Source organism: Salvelinus sp. IW2-2015, linkage group LG7, assembly GCF_002910315.2.
Source record: "Salvelinus sp. IW2-2015 linkage group LG7, ASM291031v2, whole genome shotgun sequence".
NCBI classification, from domain to species: Eukaryota; Metazoa; Chordata; class Actinopteri; order Salmoniformes; family Salmonidae; genus Salvelinus; species Salvelinus sp. IW2-2015.
Window position 1 is genome coordinate 23079372 of NC_036847.1, and position 27226 is coordinate 23106597.

Genomic DNA, 27226 nt, shown 5'->3' on the forward strand with positions numbered 1-27226 from the left:
TCCCTGGGCCCTGTCTGGAAAAAGAAAAACCCCAAATACACACTGGGAAAAGCATATTATCTAATATATCAAATATCATTTATATTGTATCTTTATTAAGCAACAGGCTGTGAGTCTGTTTGAGGGAGATGAATTATGAATAGAAATATGAGGGAAGATCTCCTCTTCCCCCAGGGACCACAACACACCACAATCATTTCACTGGATGAAATGAGATATAAGTAAGACTGCCTCAGCCTTTATACACACACACACACACACACACACCCCAATCACACACACACACACACAACACAACAAACAGCACCAAGACACAACACAGCACCAATCACACACACCAGCACACCACACACACACACACCACACACACACACGACACCACACCACACAATACACAATACAATTCCCAAGTTCTATATGTGTTATTATAATTTATAACACTCTAGATGAGATAGAAAAACAAAATAGTCACATAATTCACACTGCACTTTCACTCAAATCACAACTCACAGTGTTCATTGGGAGAAATGTATGCTGAAAAAGTGTTTTGTTCATTGTCAAACTGTGCATAGGAACGCAGAGAAACCCCATAAAGATGTTTTGTCATCTAAAGTCACTAGTGCATTTCTGTCTTGCAGTAGATGTACTGTATGTCAAGACTCTTTGTACATATCTAAAATGAGTCCCACAGCAGAAACTTTGACAAACAATTCTCTCTCGCTCTCTCTCTCTCTCTCTCTCTCTCTCTCTCTCTCTCTCTCTCTCTCTCTCTCTCTCTCTCTCTCTGGCCACAGAATGGTTCAATGATCTTGTACAACAGGAAGACTGTCTCTTATACACATCTAGATGTGTATAAGAGACAGGACGGGGAAACAATGCAGCACAACAATAGTTGTTCCCTGGGAAGGCAGCGGAGTGGAACCGATTGTTTGTACCTTGTTAAGGGGCTGGATGTTGCCTTTGCTCCACAGAGACTACATTAATCTTCTCTCCTCCCTCACTAGCTAGTAAACACCATGCTGAGCCCGACCCTGCATCGTGCCCCCTCCTCACTCCCCTCCATGCCACCTCGCCCCCTAACCAGSAGGCACGACGCAGGCCTAGTCCCAACCGGGTTCAACCTGGCCCAGCCTGGGTTAGTGGTGCAGAGCTGGCACACTGGTTGATTTATCAGCAGTCACACACACGAACCTAGGGCCAGACTCCACTCACTTTGTTTTGTATACTGCTGAATTTGTGGTTTTGTTTCTCTCGCCTGCTTAGACTTAGGCATTGGTGCCAGGGACACAGGAGTGTGGATGGGTAGAAGCTGTCCACATAGGGCTCTGCTCTGTGTTTGTTCTGCTCTACAGGACTGTCACTCAGGGGAAATAACTCAATGTTGTCTGTGTCTGCGCGTGCAATTCTCTGATAACTTGGTCTGGACATTTGTTTTTTTCTTCATATTGTCTGACAGTTGTTTAAACAAGTATTAATGTCACTCTTTGTGAGAATGCTAAGCCTACATGTAAGATAGAATTCTGCCTGCGGCGCTCAGTTCAGGAATTAGTTCTTTGTGATCTGAAAGTCAAATACTTCCATGTGAAACACATCTAGTCTGATTTGCTGTTTTGGTACATATGCAATAATCTCTCTGTGGATTCAGACTCATTTTACCCCCTTCCATATGCCTGGGCTGAAGAACACATCATTAGTGAGGTTACACTTTACATGGAGGTCACATTATGCAGATAAAGCATGTGACTCAAAAACACTCCTCTTTCTGGAAAACACTCCTCACACTGTTCATAATGTGTCCTGTGTGTGAGAGAGATGGTAGAGATGGTTGAGTAGAGGACACTACTCTTCTGACAGCTCTCCCTGGGATTTCCTATGGAAAACTGCTTCAGGCTAATTGCTGTGGGCAGAGGAGGCATCTCCAGGACTGAAGATCAGCTAGACGTATTCAGGCTGTAGAACCACAGGGAACATAGCTTCAACAACATGTCGACATGTACAGACGACACCATGTACGTGTGATACCTCCCAGGCAGGTTTGACTGAGTCATGTGTCAACTGTGCCCCTGTGTGTGTGTGTGTGTGTGTGTGTGTGTTGTGTGTGTGTGTGTGGTGTGTTGTTGTGTGTGTGCTGTGTGTGTGTGTGTGTGTGTGTGTGGTGTGTGTTGTGTGCGCATGTGTTTGTGTATGTGTTGCGCATGTGTTATGTATGTTGTCGCATGGAAATTGTTTGCATCTGTTGCGAGCTATGATGTGTGCGTGACGTGAGTGAGTGCTCCGTGTACACGTTGGGACCCTGCAGTCCCCTGACAACAGAGAGGATTGGCGTGATCCATCAATGCTCTACAAGCCCTGGACAGAACAGGACAGATCTGTGATCCACTAGTCCTCTACAGCCCTGATTCACTGTAAACACAAACAAATGGCTGACCTAGCCTTCAGCACGGACAGACAGTACAAGTACAGTTGATAGTACTGCAAGGTTTCCCAAAGTCGGTCCTGCCCCCCTGGGTGCCAGGTTTTGGTTTTTGACCTAGCACGTATCAGTGATTTCCAATAACCAACCATCATTCAAGCCTTTGATGATTTGAATCAAGCTCTGCTGTTAGAACGGGTTCTACATGGAACTCAAAAGGGTTCCTATTGGGACAGCCGAAAGAACCTTTTTGGAAGCCTTCTTTTCTAAAAAGTGACCAGCGGTCTCCTAAGAACTAAAAAGGTTTTATTAATAAAGGCGTTATCCTATGGGGACAGCCAAAGCAAAACCCTTTTAAAAAAAGTTCACTAGCCACCTTCTTTTTTGAGTGATGGTACAGACAGGCAGGGAGGAATCCAGGGGTAGAATGCTGCAGCAGGGAATGGCTCAAAACTCAGCCACTTTCTGGTTAGATTAGTTATTTATACACCACTCACACTGAATGTATTTTTCTTTCATAGGTCCCAAAGATTAAACTCCTGTAAATTGAATCCTAGCTAAGTCACAAAATAACAGCTAGCTGTAAAAGTTGGACTGCTACATTATTTCAGACCATTGAACCTTATCGGAGATAACAGTAGTGCTCAGAGTGGCAGAGCGGAAAGACGGGAAAAACTAGACTACTATTAACATGTACACACACTTAGTACACAAAACACACACACACTGATACACACACACACATGTACACACACACACACTGTTACACAATCACACACACACACACAAACACACACACACACACACACACACACACACACACACACACACACACACACACACACACACACACACACACACAGAGAGAGAGTCCTCCAGAGAGTTTAGGACTCTACTATACAGCGGTAGCCTCTGTTCACTCTAAACATTCTCCTCTCTCCAGCCAGACAGGGCCTGTTAGAAGCTGGGGTTATTACACAGGCTTGAGTTAGCGAACAGAGAAGACAAGTGTTGTGTGTGGTTCAGGCTAGTTGTGCTCAGTGGCTCCAGTGAGGAGAGGGGAGAGGAGAGGGGAGGCATGGGCCCAGCAGTGAGGGGCCTTCAGGGGGATGTGAGGGGCAGCGGCGCGCAGCGGGAGTGGATGTCAGCGCGTGAGCGTGCTGCTGTCCTGTCTGCTTCAGAGCGCTGGCTCAGCAGGCCAGGTAAACTATGGCTCCCTTCTCTCTCTCTTTCCACCTATCTCTTACTCTTCTCTCTTTCTCTTCCCCTCTCTCTCTCCCCCTTTTTCTCTCCATCTCTCCCTCCCTTTCTCTCTCTGGTCCCTCCCAGTCTCACGACCTCTCTCCCCCCTCAATCCCTCAATCTCTGGCTCTTGGTCCCTCCATACTTCTTTCCTCTTCCCCTCCTCCCCTCTTCCCCTCCTCCCCTCCAACCTCTCAGCCACAGTCCAGACAGACAGAACCTTGAGAACTGGACAGTAATGCTCCCTGTTCCCTAGAATTGGAGCGCGGGGCATGTTGCGGCATTAGCGCTTAACAGGCCGTGAAATAGCAGCCTGCCTCTCTGACGTCTCCCCCATCACTCCAGGTGAGCTGGCCAGACGGCGGGATAAATGAGCAACCCCCCCACTCATTTACCCAGAATGCATCTGGCTTGGGCACCTGAGGAGAGATGTCAGTCTGTGATAGCTTACCACTCCTCTTACTTCATCTCTGTTGAGTTCTACTTGTCCTGCTGCTCAGCTCAACTCCTCTATGCCATCCCCCCCAAAAAACACTCTTGGTGTTTCCCAATACTGTTTTGGACATCGGAGGTGGAAATACAAAAGTGTAATTTCCCATTACTGTTGGCCAGACATGCACCTGAGGTATAGGTCCAATAGAGCAGTTTTTATCTCAGTATCAAATCATTTCCGCGTAATAATTAAGTAACTTACTGGGATTGTTTCCAATCAAAATGGTAAAAAAAAGAAGCAAAAATAGCTTCTTAGTAAGAGCAATTTCTCAAGCAATTACTTTTATTTTTTACTTCTCTATTTTTTACTTAACACTTATTTTTTCTTAAAACTTCTTAAAGCATTGTTGGTTAAGGGCTTTTAAGTAAGCATTTCACTGTAAGGTCTACACCGGTTGTATTCGGCGCATGTGACAAATACATTTTGATTTGAAGCAAGAATTTTTCGAGGACTTTCTGGGAGTGGTCTGACTAGGGAAGGGAAAGCTGAAAACTAGCTGATAGGTTTGGAAATCTCTTTCTTATTGGACTACTACAGTTTTTCTCGATTGCTTGAGCATATTTTTCCAAACAGAATTCACTTTTTCAAAACAATTAACACGCAGACCTGTCACGAGCGTCGTCTTGAAAATGACCGGACCAAGGTGAAGCGTGGTTAGCGTACATTTTTCTTTATTTTTAAATGTCGCCAACATACATGCATTAAACAAAGACAACAACCCACAAATGAGAAAAGGAAAAAAGGCTGCCTAAGTATGATTCCCAATCAGAGACAACGATAGACAGCTGTCCCTGATTGAGAACCATACCCGGCCAAAAACAAAGAAGCAGAAAGCATAGACTTTCCCACCCGAGTCACACCCTGACCAAACAAACATAGAGAATAAAAGGATCTCTACGGTCAGGACGTGACAAGACCGAAACTGAAACATATTGGTCACAAGGACACATTTAAGACTCTCAAAACATTAAATACATGACAAAAACCAACTACCTCCATCAAAACATACAACTTGTTATCTAATGAAAAGTTATTTCAATCAATCGTTACACAATGGCCCAATAAATACTAACTATCAATATACCCTAATATGGTTAACCCTCTTTTATATGTCTGTGTCGTTTGTTGATACTATAATTATAGTGTGCACCATAAAAGGCAAGTAAACATATTATCACAGCATGGGCTGTTTTCTTTTTTCCTAAAATCATTTTACCAAAGATGACCAATGCAGAAAGAACGTCACTCAAGGCTTTATTTGACCTTTTTCTATTTTAACCGAGAGCTGAACTCTCTTCCTCTATGGGTCCCTCCTTTGTCTTTGCCCTCGTCCTCTTACTTGGTCCATTCTTGCAAACAGAAACTCAGAGGTGACCTCTTTTATGCACGAATAAGGACTGATTGAACAATTGTGCAAAGATGTTTTGCACAGGTGCAGAAGAGGTTCAAATTCATTGGAATAATTTGTATCAGCTGTAACCAAATGTTTGAATTTTGTTTGTCATGATTTACTCAACTGAGTTTTGTGTCTTTTGTAGAGAGTTGTGTTTACTGTTTTGCTCAAAATGTGCTTAGCATTTGCATTGTGTGTGAAAGCAATGAGAAATAACTTACAATTTTGTTCTCGTTAGGTTATGATGAAGATCAAGAGGACCCCAGTTTCATTAAAAGTGTCTTATCAATAAAGAAAAAATAGAACTAATTTATGTCACCAGGCAGGCCAAAACTCAATGCAACCAAAACAGGCTGAAATTTCAGGCGGACTTTTCAAACAGCTCTTACACTAAAAGGGCATTATCATAATTTTCACAATTTCACAATGTTATTCCAACCTCATAGTGTGGAAATATATATATAAAACACAGGAAAATCACGTTTTTGACTGCACTGGGCCTTTAAAGTATGATGTCATTGAGCGTTTTAAAAACAGGTTGAGCATAGCAATAGCATCTCCTGGCTTCTCCCTGTGTAATAGCGGACACGCTCTGGTCTGGTCCAGCCAAGAGGCACAGATTAACATTAACACAGTCCAACTGATCCCAGATCCGGTCTTGTCTGGTGAGACTAAAGCCATCACCCACTCACCACCTGTTGGCTTCTAATGTGGACTCTTTAACTGCCCCCAACCATCACCTCCCCTCTCCTTATTATTCCAGAGTTTTAGGGTGCTTTCACATATATCTGTATGATCCAGATCCTGGAGCGTTTGGTACCCTGATGCGAGCTATTAAGCATGTGTGAATCACAAACGAACCCTGGACCTGCATGAGTAGTGTGTCTAAGAACCAGGACCAGAGTACCAGGTATTGTGATGCAGCAGTGTGAGTCGCATGGAACTTTTTGCCCGTTGTTAACAAGCTAGCTAGCTTACTAATGTAATGTAGAATGTGCGTCTCGCAAATCACATCCTGAAATTGTTATTTTCAGAACTTGTGAAAGAAAAACATATTTTGTTGTATGTTTTTTTTTGTAACCTTCATTTAACTAGGCAAGTCAGTTAAGAACAAATTCTTATTTTCAATGATGGCCTAGGAACAGTGGGTTAACTGCCTTGTTCAGGGGCAGAAAGACAGATTTTTACCTTGTCAGCTCAGGGATTCGATCTTGCAACATTCCAGTTACTAGTCCAACGCTCTAACCACTAGTCTACCTGCCGCCCCAATTCTCAAACGCACTCCAGCAAACCAAACTAGGGAACCTTAATATACTCCCCCAAACACAGATCGATTTCTCTTAAGTGAAGGTGGCAGTGCCTTTGACTAATTTCATTACCACAGGCTAATTATARTGATTGGAATAAACTCTCTTGCTTAGGTGAATGGAAGGCAAGCGCCTCCATATTCTTGGAACTTAATGCCAATACCGTTCTATTCCCCCCTCAACCGCTTCTCTCCCCTCCCATGCCCTAAATAATCAAAGTGGCCTGCTCCTCGCTCCTCCTAACATGTCAGTCTATGTTGAATCTGTCTTAATGCGTGATTTCAGCCGTGCAACTGTGCAATGAAGGAAGCTAATGGAGCATGCTGGTGGCTCAATCGCCTCTGGTCATTGATAATAATGAAGACAAATGTCAAAACGTTAGCTGTTAATGCTGTAATAGAGTGGACGCTGGGCTGGGGTGGATGCAGGGAGCACTGCATGAGGATGGACACGTCTACACCACAACACACCACATCGTGTGCAGTGTGTCCCGTATCACATGACCTTGAGGGAATGATGTATATAAACCCTGTATTGCCGATGTTATGTTTTGGCCTCGGAAGAAGCAGTCTTCCATAGGAATGAATGGAATTCTYCACTATTTCAATTACATTTTTCAAGGACAAAATTACTTGTATTTAAAAGAACATTGTTGTAGTGGGGACAGTAGCATTAGAACTTTGACAAATATATACTCTAAGAAAAAAGTATATTTTGATGTTTAGCTCACATAATATAATTTCAAGGTATGTATTAAGGTGTCTGTAATAGAATAAACGTGACAAAAACAAATGTAGACATTAGTAAATGCATTTCTATAGCTTCCAAATACTTTTTTACAACGGTGGGGGAGTACCAAGATGGAGGCGCAGTGGCTTCAAAACAGCACCCCCGTAAGTCATCTAGTGTATATATAAATCATTGGTCTAGACTAGTTGCTCAGGCTTTGTCTTTGTCAATTTTGTTGAATTTAAATCACTTAGGTAAGACGATTCCAAAGTTAATTCGATATTCTACCAACACAAGGAAGAGTTATGTTGTCCAGACTCAATGATGTGGGCTTTGTCTGTTTTAAAAAAATGTTTAGTCACTAAGGTGCTTGTCAATTTCTACCAAGGTGAGAAGAATCCAATGTCCGTTTGGTATTCTACCAACACAAAGGAGGTTTGAATACTCGAGAGAGTGGGTGTTGTTGATTTTAGATCTCTGTATGTATGCTAGTCTGTGTTAAGGAGAAGATAGTTGAGCAGAGGGCGACTGGGTTGGAGACAGTGTGTGTGTGTTGCGTAGCAGTAAAATAGCGATACAGCAGCTGTTATCACCAGATTGCAGGGCCAGATGTGGAGAGATGACAAAACAAACAGGTCTCTCCAGGGTTCTGGTGCCACCAACTTTGTCAGTTGGTGGCACCAGCACATGATTTGGTCTACCAAAATGTACCTGTATTCCATACAGAACTAGGCTAATAATGACGAGACATCTTTTAAATTAGCATGCCTTTGTGTTCTTACATTGATTTGGATCAATTTACTGTAACAGCAAAGAAAAAAGACTGTTAAAATAAAGTACAAATTGTGTCGTGTTATTTTCTGTGAAATCCTCTAGAGGGTAGAATTTGAATAAAACAGTACTTCAAATCAAATAATAATAATAAAGAAAAAAAACATTTGTCACATGCGCTAAATATAACAGGTGTAGTAGACCTTACCGTGAAGTGCTTACTTACAAGCTCTTAACCAACAATGCAGAGTTTTTTGTTTAAGTAAGTATGAAAATATTTGCTAAAAACGTTTTTATATTCATAATAATAAACTAAAGTAAAAAAGGTAACACAATAAAATAACAATAACGAGGCTGTATACGGGGGTACCGGTACCGAGTCAGTGTGCGGAGTACAGGTTAGTGGAGGTAATTGAGCTAATACAGTATGTACATGTAGGAAGTGGTAAAGTGACTATACATAGATAATAACAGCGAGTAGCAGCAGCGTTAAAAAGTCCAGGTAGACATTTGATTAACTGTTTAGCAGTCTTATGATTTGGGGGTAGCAGCTGTTAAGCAGCCTTTTGGACCTTGACTTGGCGCTCCGGTACCGCTTTCCGTGCGGTAGCAGAGAGAACAGTCTATGACTTGGGTGGCTGGAGTCTTTGTCAATTTTTAGGGCCTTCCTCTGACACAAAGGGAACACGGTTTTTGGTCAATTTCTCGTTTTAAAATATGATACAGTAATCACTCAATAACTCTTCAACATCTCAAATTGACTAGCTTCATTAGTGTGTTTGTGTCGGGAGTGCGCTGTCTATTTAGTTAGCCAATGCCCACATTATTCTGAAATATTTTGTAATGGAACGCTTTGTATGGAAAACCAAGTTGAAGCCAACATTCGATGTTGTCTTGCTTATAGGAACCGCACATCGTTTTACTGCAACAAGTGCAACACCCTTCGATTGAAACGGTGGGAAAGTGCATAGGCCTCCATCTCTCTCAAACTGATCAGAAATGAAATCCCAGAATCATTTTATTGGAGCAGTAGAGCTTCTAAATCGGCTACCATAACTCCAATGGCTTTTCAAGAGCTTAGAGGAAAGGTCCAATTTTCAAGAAAGGGTATTCCAATGAGGACTGAATTGCACATTGTAAATATTCAACCAAAACTTAKAACTTTTTGCATACCATTCTTGACTTTGCATTTAATGTTAGATAACTTAGGACATCTTTCCCACGCAACAACCAGCTGTTTGAGAGCTGCGCACTCTCTCTGCCCAACAGATTATGAATAGGCTATATGTGTGCAACACGTGTGTGATAATCGACATAATGAACGATTTGCTTCTGGAATCCATCTGTTTTTTTAATCAATTATATAGACTAGATTAAAAAGACCATTCTTGCAATATTATTTTCACTGGCCCAAGCGGGCCACTGACGGGGATGTTCGAAGGGTTTGCAAAACTTCCCCTGTATGTCAAGCTCTGACACACACAGATAGGGGGATTCCTTTGCTTCTTCACAAAGTTGGTATATTTTTGGTCAATAGCACATTACCGTTTGAATGAATCATGATGATAGAAAAAAGCTAATTGTGAACTAAAAACGAACGTGACAAGGTAAAAAAACATGTAATGGCACCCGTGCAACCAATTAAAAATCTGTGTCGCATTGCCAAGTCAAACGGTTGCAAATGCGACTGTTTTGGTCGCAGTATCGAACCCTGACTCTCTCTGTGAAGAAAGTGACACCACACATGACATCACTCTCCCCCTAATCCAATTCAAGTGCGAAATGTGTTCAGATAACTGATACCGTAAGCACCACATCGTCAAAGGCAAAAAAGTTTCCTGCTATATTTATCATTTTTATTTAAACTTTTAAACAACTGTGGATCTTGTAAAGACAGAACATTGATTAAACCACCACATTGTATGCTTTCTTCGTCCCTTGGTGGGTCTGCGTTGTTATTCGTCTATTTTTTATTTGACTCGGGCTCTGCTCACGCCGCAGCCTGCCTGTGCTTCCTTTTCGAATTACCTGAATGTGTTGGAGATAAGACCAATCTGTTTGTGATATTTTTAAAGCTCTGTTACCATGGCTATAACTCCTAACCTCCTTCTATGGAGAAAATGGGGAGTCAATGAAGCTGTTCTGTCACAAGGCACAGGAAAGACCATTGTCCTGTTATTTCTGTTTAAAACAAGTTCACAGACAGTAATGCATGAATGTCAAGACAACAGCATCAAATCTTACTATATGATACACTACCATGTCTATGTACTGTACGTATTAATTTGAACGTTAACACACGGGTAAGGTAATACGTGAGTATCTAGCCGGAGTACTACAGTCATCTGATGGACATGTCCTCTCTAGCTAGTCATATTTAATGATACTGTTTCACCAAATCAAATAACATTTTTTTTGTCACATGCATCGTAAACAACAGGTGTGGACTAACAGTGAAATGCTTACTTACAGGTCCTTCCCAACAATGCAGAGAGAAAGAAAATAGAGAAATAATAGAAAAGTAAAACACATAATAATAAAAGTAATAATAAATACACAATGAGTAACGATACCTTGGCTATACACATGGTGTACCAGTACCGAGTTGATGTGCAGGGGTACGAGGTAATTGAAGTAGATATGTTCATAACTAGGAATGAAGTGGACTATAATAAACAGTAGCAACAGTGTATGTGATGAATAAAAAAAAGGTTGTGAAAAAGGGTCAATGTAGATAGTCCAGGTAGCTATTTGGTTAACTATTTAACTAACTAACGTATGGCTTGGGGGTAGAAGCTGTTCAGGGTCCTGTTGGTTCCAGACTTGGTGCATCGGTACCACTTGCTATGCGGTAGCAGAGAGAACAGTCTATGACTTGGATGGCTGGAGTCTTTGAACCTAGGAACTTGAACCTCTCGACCCGCTCCACTACAGCCCCATCAATGTTAATGAGGGCGTGCTCGGCCCTCTGTTTCCTGTGGTCCACAATCAGCTCCTTTGTTTTGCTGACGTTGAGGGAGAGGTGGTTGTCCAGGCAACTGAGAGGTGGTTGTCCAGGCTGTCTCATCGTCGTTGGTGATCAGGCCCTACCACTGTGGTGTCATCTGCAAACTTAATGATGGTGTAGGAGACTAAGCACGCACCCCTGAGTGGCCTGCCTGTTGAGGGTCAAAATGGATTATGTGTTGTTGCCTACCCTCACCACTTGGGGGCGGCCCGTCAGGAAGTCCYGGGTCCAGTTGCAGAGGAAGGTGTTTAGTCCCAGGATCCTTAGCTTAATGATGAGGAGGGCACTATGGTGTTGAACAATTAACATCATTCTCACATAGGTGTTCCTCTTGTCCAAGTGGGAAAGGGCAGTGTGGAGTGCAATAGAGATTGGATCATCTGTGGATCTGTTGGAGCGGTATGCAAATTGGAGTGGGTCCAGGGTGACTGGGATGATGGTGTTGATGTGAGCCATGACCAGCGTTTCAAAACATTTCATGGCTACAGATGTGAGGGCTGCAGGGTGATAGTAATTTAGAGAGGCTACCTTGGCGTTCTTGGGCACAGGGACTATGGTGATATGCTTAAAACATGTAGGTATTACAGACTGGGTCAGGGAGAGGTTGAAAATGTCATTGAAGACACTTGCCAGCTGGTCAGCGCATTCTCTGATTACGCATCCTGGTAATCCATCTGACCCTGTGGCCTTGTGAATGTTAACCTGTTTAAAGGTTGTAATAAAGAAATGTATGATTGAATTTGAAAACATATAATACACCTGCAGTGAAGCCAATCAACTATCCAAGACCCCCCTACAGTCCCCCTGAAAACCTTCCCGTGTTGCTTGCCTCAGTGTTGCTTGCTTTAAAGCGAGCATAGAAGGCATTTCGTTTGTCTGGTATGCTCGCGTCACTGTGCAGCTCACGGCTGGATTTCCCTTTGTAATCTGTGATAGTTTGCAGCCCCTGCAACATCCAACGAGCGTCAGAGCCGGTAAAGTAGGATTCAATCTTAGTCCTGTATTGACGCTTTGCCTGTTCAATGGTTTGTCGGAAGGCGTAGCATATACTGTAGAATAAAGCCGAGTGTGTAATGGCTGTGTTACTATAGGCTGAACCAGAGGGTTCCCACATCAATGTCTCTCCTTCCAGTATTCACAATGTATTTACAGTGTCCAGCTCACCCATCGTTTTCTCTTTAAGCTTAGTGTAATTAGTTTTGGACTCTTGCTTCTTCATAATCGCTGAATCACTCAGTAGCAGTTAAGCCCTGTTTCTGCCTTTCATGCCGACCCTGCTATCACCACTTAAATCCCACAGCAGGATTTGGGGCTAATTTTAGGAGGGAGTGGGAGGGGGTGTGTGTGTGAATGTATAAGAGCCTGTCAAAAGCTGTGCATTATCGCCACTTTCCCCTAATTTAATTTGGCACTTGTTGCCCCCCGCACTATGTTGTCATGCTGAGGAGCTCCACAGGGATCCCCTCTTTATTGTGACGGGAGGCAGGGAGGGAGTGAGTGAGGGATAGGGAGGAAGGGAGAGGGAGATTGTCCTCGCGGAAAAAAATGTCTGGAGAAATCCTTAATGTATCACTTTAGCTGAGGACACACACACACACAACACACACACACACACACACACAACACACACACCACACACACACACACACACACACACACACACACACACACACACACACACACACACACACAAACACACACACACACACAACACACACACACACACACACACACACACACACCTCTACACTTCTTCACCTCTCTCCTCTCCTGGGTCTGTGTGAGGAGGCAGGTAAACATGGCCCAGGAGATTAGTTGTGATTCATGGAGCATGGAGATGAGGAGTGGACATAATATTGTGGACAGAAATAGCCTGCGGTGATGCATTAAGGCCTCCGTCTCCGTCTCTGAGCTCACTGTGTTAAAACCAATACAATTGAATCAAGCAGCGGGCGAGCGACATGGCGGGGAGAGAGAACAGAGCGTAAAGCACTAATGTGGTGGAGGGGGAGATGGGGCGGCCACATGAAAACCCTATGATGTTCCTGTGGGGATGATGAAGAGAGAGGACAGGCGGGCGAGGGAGTGAGGTGGCAGGGCCTTTTGAAATGAAGAAGGACCAGGTACCGCATCGCGTGTCATTCATTATTCTGTGATCGCTGGAGCTGCACTAAAGCACATGAACTACTCCTACGTTTGATACAGCACCCCTGGGACAGACATAGACAGACAGACAGACAGACAGACAGACAGACAGACAGACAGACAGACAGACAGACAGACAGACAGACAGAAACACACACACACAACCACACACGCACGCACGCACGCACAACACACACACACACACACACACACACGCACACACACACACACAACAGAGCAGCATCACCTCCAGATATGTAAAGATGATGAGGGGGTGGTTAGGAGGGGAGCGTATGGGAAAACAGGCATGTTGGGGGCAGGCTTAGTTAGGCTGCTGTTGGGGGGCAGGCTAGCTAAGGCTGCTGTTGGGGGCAGGCTAGCTAGGCTTACTGTTGGGGCAGGCTAGCTAGGCTGACTGTTGGGGGCAGGTAGCTAGGCTACTGTTGGGGGCAGGCCTAGCTAGGCTGCTGTTGGGGGGCAGGCTAGCTAGGCTACTGTTGGGGGGCAGGCTAGCTGGGCTGCTGTTGGGGGGCAGGCTAGCTAGGCTGCTGTTGGGAGGCCGGCTAACTAGGCTACTGTTGGGGTCAGGCTAGCTAGGCTACTGTTGMGGGGCCGGCTAGCTGTAGGCTAGGCTGTGCTTCGCGTGAAACAGTCAGTGGCTGCTTTGTGTGTAACCTCTCTTCTGCTGTGCTGCAGTACACTCCAGTGAGCCGGAGAGAGAGGCCGGAGCAGCACGAGACCAGGGCCTTATGTTAATAAGTAAGTGACTTTGACTACTAAGGCCCCACTGCCCTCTCTCTGACACAACAGAGAAGTGCATTCAGTCTCACGACAGTGACTGTATACAGTATAGAGCCAGAGTCCACTACCTTGTGGTAATGCTTTGTCAATTCTGATTATTTACCAAATTCTAGCCAGGAGAAGTGGTATCGTTTCGGTTGTTAAACCTGCCAACTGTTTTGCATCTGTTYTTCTGTTTCCAGTCGGATAACTTTTTGACCTCCAACTCATTTTGTCAGAATGAGCTGTAATGGGGATGAATCAGAGTAATATTCTGTCTGCACAGCACACAGACCTGAAAGTCTCCGAACACGCAGCTTTAGATCCACTCTCAAGTGTCTCTCACACTCACCTCCCTGACGTCAGTCTTCTCTTCACCAGAATCTCTTTTTAATGATCTACGTTGCTACATGAGGATTCTGGCCCCATCACAGTCCGACCTCAGAGTCCTGATAGCAGGGTAGCAGGGTCTCTTTCTCCTTGTACACAGGGACTTTTACCACAGGGTCAAAGAGGGTGTAGATATTGAATGGTTGCACAGAATGATATACTATTTCTGGGAAGCTTTGAGTGAAATGCCTTGGATCACTCTTGGGGATATGGAGAGGGGGTCTGTACTATACTGTAGCTGGCGTGTGAGATTGCTAGATCCCCCTCTCCTTCTCTCTCTGTAGAGGTTGTTGTAATACTCTCTCCCCTCCTAGAAGGCTGTTCCCGTGGAAAAGGCTGTTCTCTGTAGAGGCGGTTTCCTCAGACCCTGTAATGCTTGCTAGCTGGGCTGGGCTCTCTCCTCTTCTCTCCTCCTGCTGGCCTTGAACACGTTATTCCTTTCATCTGCCTGAGAGAGAGAGAAAACCAGTTGCAGAGCCCTCTGTTGGTGTTAAGGATACTGCCAGGGCGCCAAGGGGTTGGAGGTGGAATCACTTTGTGACGTTAGCTCCTTTTGACGCAAGAGCAGAGACTGATGGGTGTTCTGTACTGTATACGTCTGTACTATATACGCATGTKTGCATGGGATGGGCCCACATTTCAAAGGAACCTTTCGGCTCCATCTGCAGAAATCTTTGCGTATTGACATTAGCAGTGCAATTAATTCCTAAATTATCCTCCTCCATCTATATACAGTATTTATGGTTCTAACTTTCTTACATGCAGCTTGTTTTAACTTTTACCTAAGACATTTTTATCTTGTTTACTGTATCTCTGCTGCAGAGGAGGTGGTGTATACAGGTCCATTTATTATTAACTCTGGGTGTAGTAGAAGTTTATAAGTCATTTGCTGCTGCATTATGTTTAATAACTGCAAAATCAAACCGTACCAATGTTCCCACAGCCAGCCTTCAAAGGCGTGGTAATGAGCCYAGCTGGAGAGTTCAAAGAGAATGTTAAAGTGTTTATATAGACCTCTTTACTGTGTGGTGTGCTAGGAGACGCTATTTATACTGACAGTGATATAGTGAGAGGATTGATATTTAACATGAAAGAGTGACTTTAGAGGAGTTTAACAGAGAAAACAGGTTAAACCCTTATGCTCCGGGCAACAGGGGAAACACTTAAGGAGTGAGGATACTCTCCATTCACACAGTTTGACATCTTGTTCTCTCTTTAGTCATTCAGCAGACACTATTATCCAGTGACTCACAGGAGCAATTAGGGGTAAGTACCTTGCCCAAGGGCACAGACATATTTTTTTTCACCTAGTCAGCTCAGGGATTTGAACCAGCAACCTTTCAGTCACTGACCCAATGTTCTTAACCGCTAGGCTAACTTTTCCCTCTCTGTTTGTRTCTGTCTGTTGTTACGAGACTATTCACCTTGTCTGTGTTAACCTGGTTCTTTACAGTGGGCTGACAAGGTCCTCACTCCCTTGTGTTCACGTTGCTTGCATTTCCCTTGCCCCTTTTCTTCTTACCATGTCTCTTTATTTTCCACCATTTCACTTGGATTCTTCTGTTCTGTTGTTTTTGGTTAGGAGGGCTTTGCCGAAATGAAAGGGAAGTGAATAGATTTATATTATACACTCAAATGTGCAGGAGATGAGTCATTTGTGTAAAACCCAAGAGGGGCTGAATGTGTTCTGCCTAGTCTGTAGACAATCTGGTCCCCTGTTAATGTCACTGTCATCCAGTAATGATGAAAAACCTGTTACACATGGTACACATACACGGACACATGCATACACACACACAGACACACATGCATGCACATACACAACATGGACGCACGCACACACACAAGTATATACTTCAAATGGAAGACAATAAGGGGTTAAATAGAAACAGCTTGTCTAGGATAGATAAAAATGAATCCAAACGGTAGAATGTAGAGACTGAAAAAAAGATTGATGAAAAGCGGGGAGGGGGGAGCTGCTGAGCGAGGAGAGAGAAAGCCAAAATGAACGATATAGCCCCTGGCAAACAGAAAACAATTGTTACACTGCCTCCCACAACCCACTTCAACCTTAAACAGAAGATTTTTTTCACTCAATTAATTTCTACACATTGGAGCAAGGGGCCTGGGCTGAAATAAATACTTTTATATGCTGCTATGCTGCTACTGCCTATGGATCTGGACTGTTCTTTCTCTGGAAACACAGGCTGCGTATGGGAGTATGGACTAGAATACATAGATAGAATAATAAATAAAAAAACACATTGTGCTACAATTGGCTGTCTAGCCTAATAGCTAGTTGGCTAAATACCTAATGCCAGCTTGCTGGCTAAGATAACTGCATATAGCTAACGTTTGTTGATAACTGGTTAGATGRCGTTATGTATTTCCAAAACGTTGGTTTACTTTAATGTACAGTACCTGCTAGGTGTTAATAGCAACTGGCTAACTCATGCAGTGCTAACATAACGTTACCAATCTAGTGGAGCTAGCGTTAGCAGGCTAGTTGGCTAGCAAAGTTGATTTTTAACAATAAATTCATAAAGTATTTTCTTGTAAGTTGGCTGGAAATGTACTTGAAACCAGTAGTCATGGGTGCGAACAATTTGTTTTAATTTGAATTATACATTTGAAGTTACTTCTGTTGGTGTTTACATTATAGGGAGTAGGCTGGCTTGCCAGGTCCTCCATATTACATCACACCCCGGAAAAATGTTTTCTGACATGACTTTGGTATTCTTCGGAATTCTAATCCTTTTATGTAATAATAAAAATTTAGAAGTGAGATGTAACTTTCCATTTGATGCGTATTCTAATGCAAATCCATATGTTACATATGGTTACATTTATGCTACCTACCTTTCCTTTAARGATAGGGATGAGATATATTTACATGTAAAGCTGATGAAAACTACAGCATTAACAGCCAACACAAGATAATAATATAGAGTACCAGTCAAAAGTTTGGACACCTACTCATTCCAGGGATTTTCTTTATTTTGACTAATTTCTACATTGTATAATAATAGTGAAGACATCAAAACTATGAAACCACGGACGAGCAGAATCCTCTTTTTCCTTTCATGACTCTGACGAGCRCGACGCGAAGGGTACTGTGGCGGAAGAATCAGAATTAGTAGGGTWACATAGATAAGATGTTTTATTTGCATAATATGCTTATGTGAGATACGTGTCATTAGAATGTTTCCCTTTGGACTATAGGGTTGGCAGTTGCACTTATCCCTTCTCAGCTAGGGCTCAGTCACTTGGGGCCCAGAGAGGGGAGAGGTCAGGCTTGTCTTCATATGTGAATGTATCTGTTAAACCATCTGGTGCTATGCAGAATATCAGAAGGGGAGGAGGACAGAATGGAACATTGTCTTCTTATGTGAATGTGTCTTTACCTATTCTTAAACCATGTGAAGGGATGGRGTGATTAATGGGAACCAGTTAGTTGTCTCCACAATGTCTGTACACCAGTCACTCCCTCCTTTTCCCATTGGGGGAGGAGTATGGCAGTGTCTGGAACCATTGTATTACCCCTCTGATGTTGCACTTATCTTGAGATAGTATATGACCTAGAGGCTCACTCCCCTCAGTGAGCTTGTCCAGGAGTGAGGTGTACTTGAGATGGGTGTATCTAGAGTTGACAATTGATATATGCTATTGGATGAGTTGTGTTTTTGTACTATGAAGTACCAGGAACGAGATTAGAACCTCGTCTTAGAGACCAAACTGAACGATAATTTATAGCGAATGCTATCTGGCTATGGGATACTCCTCTCTCAAGTAAAAGTATTTCTTTGTGAACAGTTCCTATTATCTGTGGTTTGTCATATCGACTAGGGTGTGGATCTTTGCTATAAAAGATCTCAGTTGCCATTATGTTGACACTCTCAACTTTTCATTAGAGATAGTGAATTGTTGAAAGTCAAATGCTATTGCAAAAGCTTAATTATTATTAAAGGTGAAGTTTAAGTATAACTCTGACTGGTGTGTGGTTTGTAACTCTCCTCATTTGGTAATACAGGAAATTACCACGACAGTACACTGCTTCCTCGGGAACAGGCCCCCTATCCCCGTGATCTGCGTGAAGAGGAGGCAGAGAAAGAGGGGCCGAAGGTCTGAGAATTCGTAGGTGATCGAATAAACCCCACTTCCCTCCATTCTGCTAGCAAACATGCAATCTTTGGACAATATAATCAACGAGTTACGCGGAAGATTAAACTACCAAAGGGACATTAAAAACTGTAACATCTTGTGCTTCACGGAGTCGTGGCTGAACGACGACCTCATGAACATACAGCTGGCTGGTTATACGATGTACCGGTAGCATAGAACAGCAGTGTCTGGTAAGACAAGGGGCGGCGGTCAATTTTAATTTTTTTAAACAACAGCTGGTGCTACTTCTAAGGAAGTCTCGAGCTATTGCTCACCCGAGGTAGAGTATCTCATGATAAGCTGTAGACCACACTACCTACCGAGAGAGTTTTCATCTGTATTCTTTGTAGCGGTTTACACACCACCACAGACAGAGGCTGGCACTAAGACAGCATTGAATGAGCTGTATTCCGCCATAAGCAAACAAGAAACTCACCCAGAGGCGACGCTCCAAGTAGCCTGGGACTTTAATGCAGGGAAACTAAAATCCATTTGACCAAATTTCTATCAGCATGTTAAATGTGCAACCAGAGGAAAAAGAACTCTGGACCACCTATACTCCACACACAGAGGCGCATACAAAGCTCTCCCTCGCCCTCCATTTGGCATATCTGACCATAATTATATCCTCCTGATTCCTGCTTACAAGCAAAAATTAAAGCAGGAACCACCAGTGACTAGATCAATAAAAAGGTGGTCAGAGGAAGCAGATGAAAAGCTACAGGGCTGTTTTGCTAGCACAGACTGGAATATGTTCCGGGATTCCTCCGATGGTATTGAGGAGTACACCACATCAGTCATTGGCTTCATCAATACGTGCATCAATGACATCATCCCCACAGTGACGGTACGTACATACCCCAACCAGAAGCCATGGATTACAGGCAACATCCGCACAGAGCTAAAGGCTAGAGCTGCCAGTTTCAAGGAGCGGGACTTTAACCCAGAAGCTTACAAGAAATCCCGCTATGCCCTCCGACGAACCATCAAACAGGCAAGCATCAATACAGSACTAAGATCGAATCGTACTACACCGGCTCTGACGCTCGTCGGATGTGGAACCATTACAGGCTACAAAGGGAAGCACAGCCGAGAGCTGCCCAGTGACACGAGCCTACCAGATGAGCTAAACTACTTCTATGCTCGTTTTGAGACAAATAACACTGAAACATGCCTGAGAGCACCAGCTGTTCCGGAAGACTGTGTGATTACGCTCTCCGCAGCCGATGTGAGTAAGACCTTTAAACAGGTCAACATTAACAAAGCCGCAGGGCCAGACGGATTACCAGGACGTGTACTGCGAGCATGCGCTGACCAACTGGCAAGTGTCTTCACTGACATTTTCAACCTCTTCCTGTCCGAGTCTGTAATAACAACATGTTTTAAGCAGACCACCATAGTCCCTGTGCCCCAAGAACACTAAGGTAACCTGCCTAAACGACTACCGACCCGTAGCACTCACGTCTGTAGCCATGAAGTGCTTTGAAAGGCTGGTCATGGTTCATCAACACCATCATCCCAGAAACCCTAGACTCACTCCAATTTGCATATTGCCCCAACAGATCCACAGATTATGCAATCTCCATTGCACTCCACACTGCCCTTTCCCACCTGGACAAAAGGAACACATATGTGAGAATGCTATTCATTGACTACAGCTCAGCGTTCAACACCATAGTGCCCTCAAAGCTCATCAATAAGCTAAGAACTCTGGGACTTAACACCTCCCTCTGCAACTGGATCCTGGACTTCCTGACGGGCCGCSCCAGGTCGTAAGGGTAGGTAACAACACATCTGCCATGCTGATCCTCAACACAGGGGCCCCTGAGGGGTGCGTGCTCAGTCACCTCCTGTACTCCCTGTTCCCTCATGACTGCACCGCCAGGCACGACTTGTGTGGTGCCAGGACAACAACCTCTCCCTCAACGTGATCAAGACAAAGGAGATGATTGTGGACAGGAAAAAGAGGACTGAGCACGCCCCCATATTCATAGTCGGGGCTGCAGTGGAGCAGGTTGAGAGCTTCAAGTAACTTGGTGTCCACATCACCAACAAACTAACATGGTCCAAGCACACCAAGACATTCGGGAAGAGGGCACGACAAAACCTTTTCCCCCTCAGGAGACTGAAAAGATTTGTCATGGGTCCTCAGATCCTCAAAAGGTTCTACAGTTGCACCATCGAGAGCATCCTGACTAGTTGCATCACTGCCTGGTATGGCAACTGCTCGGCCTCCGACCGCAAGGCACTACAGAGGGTAGTGCGAACGGCCCAGTACATCACTGGGGCCAAGCTTCCTGCTTCCATGACCTCTATACAGGCTGTGTCAGAGCAAGGCCTAAAATTTTCAAAGACTCCAGCCACCCTAGTCATAGAATGTTCTCTCTGCTACCTCACAGAAAGAGGTACCGGAGCGCCAATTCTAGGTCCAAGAGGCTTCTAAACAGCTTCTACCCCCAAGCCAAAGACTCCTGAACATCTAGTCAAATGGCTACCCAGACTATTTGCATTGCCCCCCCCCCACCCCCTCTTTACACCACTGCTACTCTCTGTTGTCATCTATGCATAGTCACTTTAATAACTCTACTACATGTACATATTACCTCATATAACCGGTGCCCCCGCACATTGACTCTGTATCGGTACCCCTCCCCTGTATATAGTCCTCGCTATTGTTATTTCACTGCTGCTCTTTAATTACTTGTTACTTTTATCTCTTATTCTTATCTGTATTTTTTTGAAACTGCATTGTTTTTAGAGAGCTTGTAAGTAAGCATTTCACTGTTGTATTCGACACATGTGACTAATACAATTTGATTTGATTTGACATATACTGAGCACTTTTTGGCTGCTTTTCCTTCACTATGCGGTCCAACTATCCCAAACCATCTCAATTGAGTTGAGGTCGGGTGAATGTGGAGGCCAGGTCACCTTCCTTCTTGGTCAAATAGCCCTTACACAGGCTAGAGGTGTGTTGGGTCATTGTCCTGTTGAAAACAAATGATAGTCTCCACTAGCGCAAACCAGATGGGATGGCGTATCGCTGCAAGAATGCTGTGGTAGCCATGCTGGTTAAGTGTGCCTTGATCTAAATAAATCAATAGGACAGTGTCACCAGCAAAGCACCCCACACCATCACACCTCCTCCGTGCTTCACGGTGGGAACCACACCTGCAGAGATCATTCGTTCACCTACTCTGCATCTCACAAAAGACATGGCAGTTGGACAAAAATCTCAAATTTGGACTTGTCAGACCAAAGGACAGATTTCCACCGGTCTAATGTCCATTGCTCATCCTTCTTGGACCAAGCAAGTCTCTTCCTTTAGTAGTGGTTTCTTTGCAGCAATTCGACCATGAAGGCCTGYTTCTAAACAGTTGATGTTGAGATGTGTCTGTTACTTGAACTCTGTGAAGCATTTATTTGGGCTGCAATTTCTGAGGCTGGTAACTCTAATGAACACATCCTCTGCAGCAGAGGTAACTCTGCGTCTTCCTTTCCTGTGGCAGTCCTCATGAGAGACAGTTTCATCATAATGCTTTATGGATGGACTGTCGTTTCTCTTTGCTTATTTGAGCTGTTCTTGCCATAATATGGACTCGGTCTTTTACCAAATAGGGCTATGTTCTGTATACCACCTTTACCTTGTCACAGCACAACTGATTGGCTCAAACGCAATAAGAAGGAAAGAAATTGCACAAATTAACTTTAACAAGGCACCTGTTAATTGAAATGCATTCCAGGTGACTACCTCATGAAGCTGGTTGAGAGAATGCCAGGAGTGTGCAAAGCTATCATCAAGGCCAAGGGTTGCTACTTTGAAGAATCTCAAATATAAAATATATTTCGATTTGTTAAAAAAAAATGGTTACTACATGATTCAACATGTGTTATTTCATAGTTTGGATGTCTTCACTATTATTCTACAATGTAGATAATAGTAAAAATAAAGAAAAAACGTGTAATGAGTAGGTGTGTCCAAACATTTGACCGGTACTGTATATCAGTTCATAAACCTGATGCCATGGTATTGGGACATCGAAAATCTGTTCCCAACTATCTTGAATTTTATGCAGAATAGTTGTCAACCCTCTTGACCATAAGTGAAACAGATACATTTTATGATTTTGATTAGTCCTTTTAAGCCATTTAAGCTTTAAGAGACCTTTGATAGTTTTAGCCCTCCAAAGTCATATTCATTATATGAACTTTATCTGGTTTTCCATTCCAAAATAAAAAATAAAAATGTACTCGCATAACTTGAAAAAACATTATCCTGGAGTCAGTAGAGCCATGAATAGGTATGTAAACTGTGATATCACTAGAGAATTAATCAGTGCAATTTTATGGATCTATTTTGATATGTTTTCTATCAAAATTGATAGTTGCAATATCCTTCAACTTTTCAGGATCGTGTACACAAAGCACATCAACTTAAGGTGTGTGTCTTTTAGAGACCCAATCTGTAATATCATACACTTATCATATTTGGGTTTTAATTCAGATAAACTGGAGAAATGATTCAGGTCCTCAATAAGACCATTCAGGGTTATAGATTGTGGACACAATAAAAAACTTGAATCATCAGCATACATTGATATCTTTGTTTCTAATCCATTAATTTCTAACCCCTTAATTTTATCATTGGATCAGATTTTTATTGAAAACAATTCAATGGCCATAACAAACAAGTATGGTGAAAGAGGGCAACCCTGTTTTATTCATCTTAACAATAAAAAATTCTCAGAGAAATTACCATTATTTATAATTTTACATAAAGGAGTGTTATACATTTCTTTTATCTATTTTATAAGAGATTCTCCAACGTTGAAATAATTCAGGCACTTATAAATACCTTTTAGACGTACTTTATTGAAGGTTTCCTCAAAATCTGCTATGAAGATTATTCCTGGGTACCCTGCATAGTTTTCAATTATTTCTAATAATTGTCTGTTATCTCCAATATATATTCATTTTAAGAATCTTGTGATCATGATGAGTAATATCCGGTAAGACCTTTTAAAATTCTATGAGCAATACATTTTGCCAATACATTTTGCATCGCAACATTGGGGTGAGGGGCCACAAAATGTTTTGTGAGACTGGGTCCCACAAAACATCCAGACGTGATACTGTCCCACCCGACTCCTGCTTCAGCAGGAGAGTAATCAATCATTATTTTTGTGTGTCAGACAGTTTATCATTTATATATGAGTAATTAAAACATGCTAYTAGTGGATATTTCAATAATTCATCAAATGTTTGCTTTATTTACAGTGCATTCAGAAAGTATTCAGACCCCTTCACTTTTCCCACATTTTGTTACGTTACAGCCTTATTCTAAAATGGATGAAATAATTTTTTCCACATCAATCTACACACAATACTCTATAATGACAAAGCAAAAACAGAAATGAAAGCAGAAATATTTGCAGATGATTTAAAACAAAAAACTGAAATATCACATTTACATAAGTATTCAGACACTTTACTCAGTACTTTGTTGAAGCACCTTTGGCAGCGATTACAGCCTGGAGTCTTCTTGGGTATGACGCTACAAGCTTGGCACACCTGTGTTTGGGGAGTTTCTCCCATTATTCTCTGCAAACCCTCTCACGTTCTGTTAGGTTGGATGGGGAGCTTTGCTGCACAGCTATTTTCAGGTCTCTTCGATCGATGTTCGATCGGGTTCAAGTCGGGGCTCTGGCTGGGCCACTCAAGGACATTCAGAGACTTGTCCCGAAGCCACTCCTGCGTTGTCTTGGCTGTGTGCTTAGGGTCGTTGTCCTGTTGGAAGGTGAACCTTCGCCCCAGTCTGAAGTCCTGAGCACTCTGGAGCAGGTTTTCATCAAAGATCGCTCTGTTCATCTTTCCCTCGATCCTGACTAGTCTTTCAGTCCCTGCCACTGAAAAACATCCCCACAGCATGATGCTACACACCACAATACTTCACCATAGGGATAGTATTGGCCAGGTGATGAGCGGTGCCTGGTTTCCTCCAGACGTGACGCTTGGCATTCAGGCCAAAGAGTTCAATCTTGGTTTCAATAGACTGGAGAATCTTGTTTCTCATGGTCTAAGAGTCCTTTAGGTGCCTTTTGGCAAACTCCAAGCGTGCTGTCATGTGCCTTTTACTGAGGAGTGGCTTCCGTCTGGCTAATCTGTCTCCTTTCCACCAATCAACGTCTAGGAAGTCCCCTAACCAGTAAATATAGTGAGCTATGCCGCTGGCCAGCGGAGCTTGGTGTCCAGACCAGACCAGGTCAGACATCGGCTCATACAGACAGCAGTCTCAGAGTAGGAGACGGGGTAGGTGGGTGTAATAGTGTGGCATGGCTGTATTAAAGCTGTGTGTTGGTGTGTGTCGTGTGTGTGTGTGTGTGTGTGTGTGTGTGTGTGTGTGTGTGTGTGTGTGTGTGTGTGTGTGTGTGTGTGTGTGTGTGTGTGTGTGTGTGTGTGTGTGTGTGTGTGTGTGTGTGTGTGTGTGTGCGTGCGTGCGTGCGTGCGTGCGTTGTGAAAGCTAGTTTCAAAAGGAGCCTAAGCACATGAATCATGGCTTGAGTTGAGAGAGGAGGAGAGTGGATCAATACAGAGCCAAGAGGAAAGAGGACACAGCACAGAGTGGTCCATCACCAGACCACCCTTCAGTGTGTCCCTGCTGTGTCCTGCTAGGGCTGATGTTAAGGTTAAGTTGCAGAGGAGAGAGAGTGAGGTGTTGGTGGCTTCCAACTAGCTCATAAACATTGAACTGAGATAGATGAATGAGTAGAATTATGAGGTAATGTATTAATGGCTGCTGTCCTGAAAGGGATCACTTCTCTGTCTGGAATGTGTGTGTCGCACGTGTGTGTGAATAAGTGCAAGGGGACGGGCAGGCATGGCACAGCAGTGGTCACTTCCCATTAAGTGAGTGAGAAGCCCCGAGCTGAGGGAGCTAGCCGTTTTCACAGGGTCCATCTGTGCCAGCAGCACTACCCTAGCAGCATCACTAGTTAGTGTCAGAGTGGGCTGAAGCCCTGGCCTGGCTGGCTCTTTAAACAACAGCACACAGTGGAATATAATGGCCAAAATCTCCCCTCTGTACCACAATGCTAGGGAGCAGAGGAGGCTTATAATTTGGTCGATAAAGGTGAAGGACGTTTCATCGCTATTCTGCTCTCTCTCTTTCTATTTTTTCCCTCGTTCCTGCGCTCTGCTCTGTCTCAGAGTGAAATCCAGAGATAAGGCCTGTGTTTAATGGAGCTTAATCCCACAGATTTGAAATACGGAGCTGTGAGGTAATTCCCTCACTGCTCGCCATTTCCCACCCGTCTTCACCAACACACCATGAGGTCAGGTGACCAGCTTACAGCCCCCCTTCAGCCCCACGCTAGGACAGAGAGACAGATGGATGGGTAGGTGGACAGATAAGACAGACAGACAGACAGACAGACAGACAGACAGACAGACAGACAGACAGACAGACAGACAGYCAGYCAGGCAGGCAGGCAGACAGACAGACAGACACGCAAGTTTCCAGCCATCCAGGACCTCTATACCAGGCAGTTTCAGAGGAAGGCCCTAAAATGGCCAAAGAGTCCAGCCACCCAAGTCATAGACTGGTCTCTCTGCTACCGCATGGCAAGCAGTACCGGAGTGCCACATCTAGGTCCAAAAGGCTCCTTAAGCTTCTACCCCCAAYCCATAAGACTSCTGAAGAGCTAATCAAATGGCTACCCAGACTATTTGCATTGACCCCTCTCCCCTTTTAAGCTGCTGCTACTTGCTGTTTATTATCTATGCATAGTCACTTTACCCCTACCTAGAGTACCAGTCAAAAGTTTGGACACACCTACTCATTCAAGGGTTTTTCTTTATTTTTACTATTTTCTACCTGGTAGAATAATAGTAAAGACTAGTGAAAACTATGAAATAACACATATGGAATCATGTAGTAACCAAAATAGTGTTAAACAAATCAAAATATATTATAGATTTTAGATTCTTCAATGTAGCCACCCTTTGCCTTGATGACAGCMTTGCACACTCTTGGCATTCTAGCAACCAGCTTCACCTGGAATGCTTTTCCAACAGTCTTGAAGGAGTTCCCACACATGATGAGCACTTTTTGTCTGCTTTTCCTTCACTCTCCTTCACTTATTCCAAACCATCTCAATTGGGTTGAGATCAGGTGATTGTGGATGCCAGGTCATCTGATGCAGCACTCCATCACTCTCATTATTGGTCAAATAGCCCTTACACAGCCTGGAGGTATGTTGGGTCATTGTCCTGTTGAAAAACAAATGATTGTTCCACTAAGCGCAAACCAGATGGGATGGCGTATCGCTGCAGAATGCTGTGGTAGCCATGCTGGTTAAGTGTGCCTTGAATTCTAAATAAATCACTGACAGTGTCA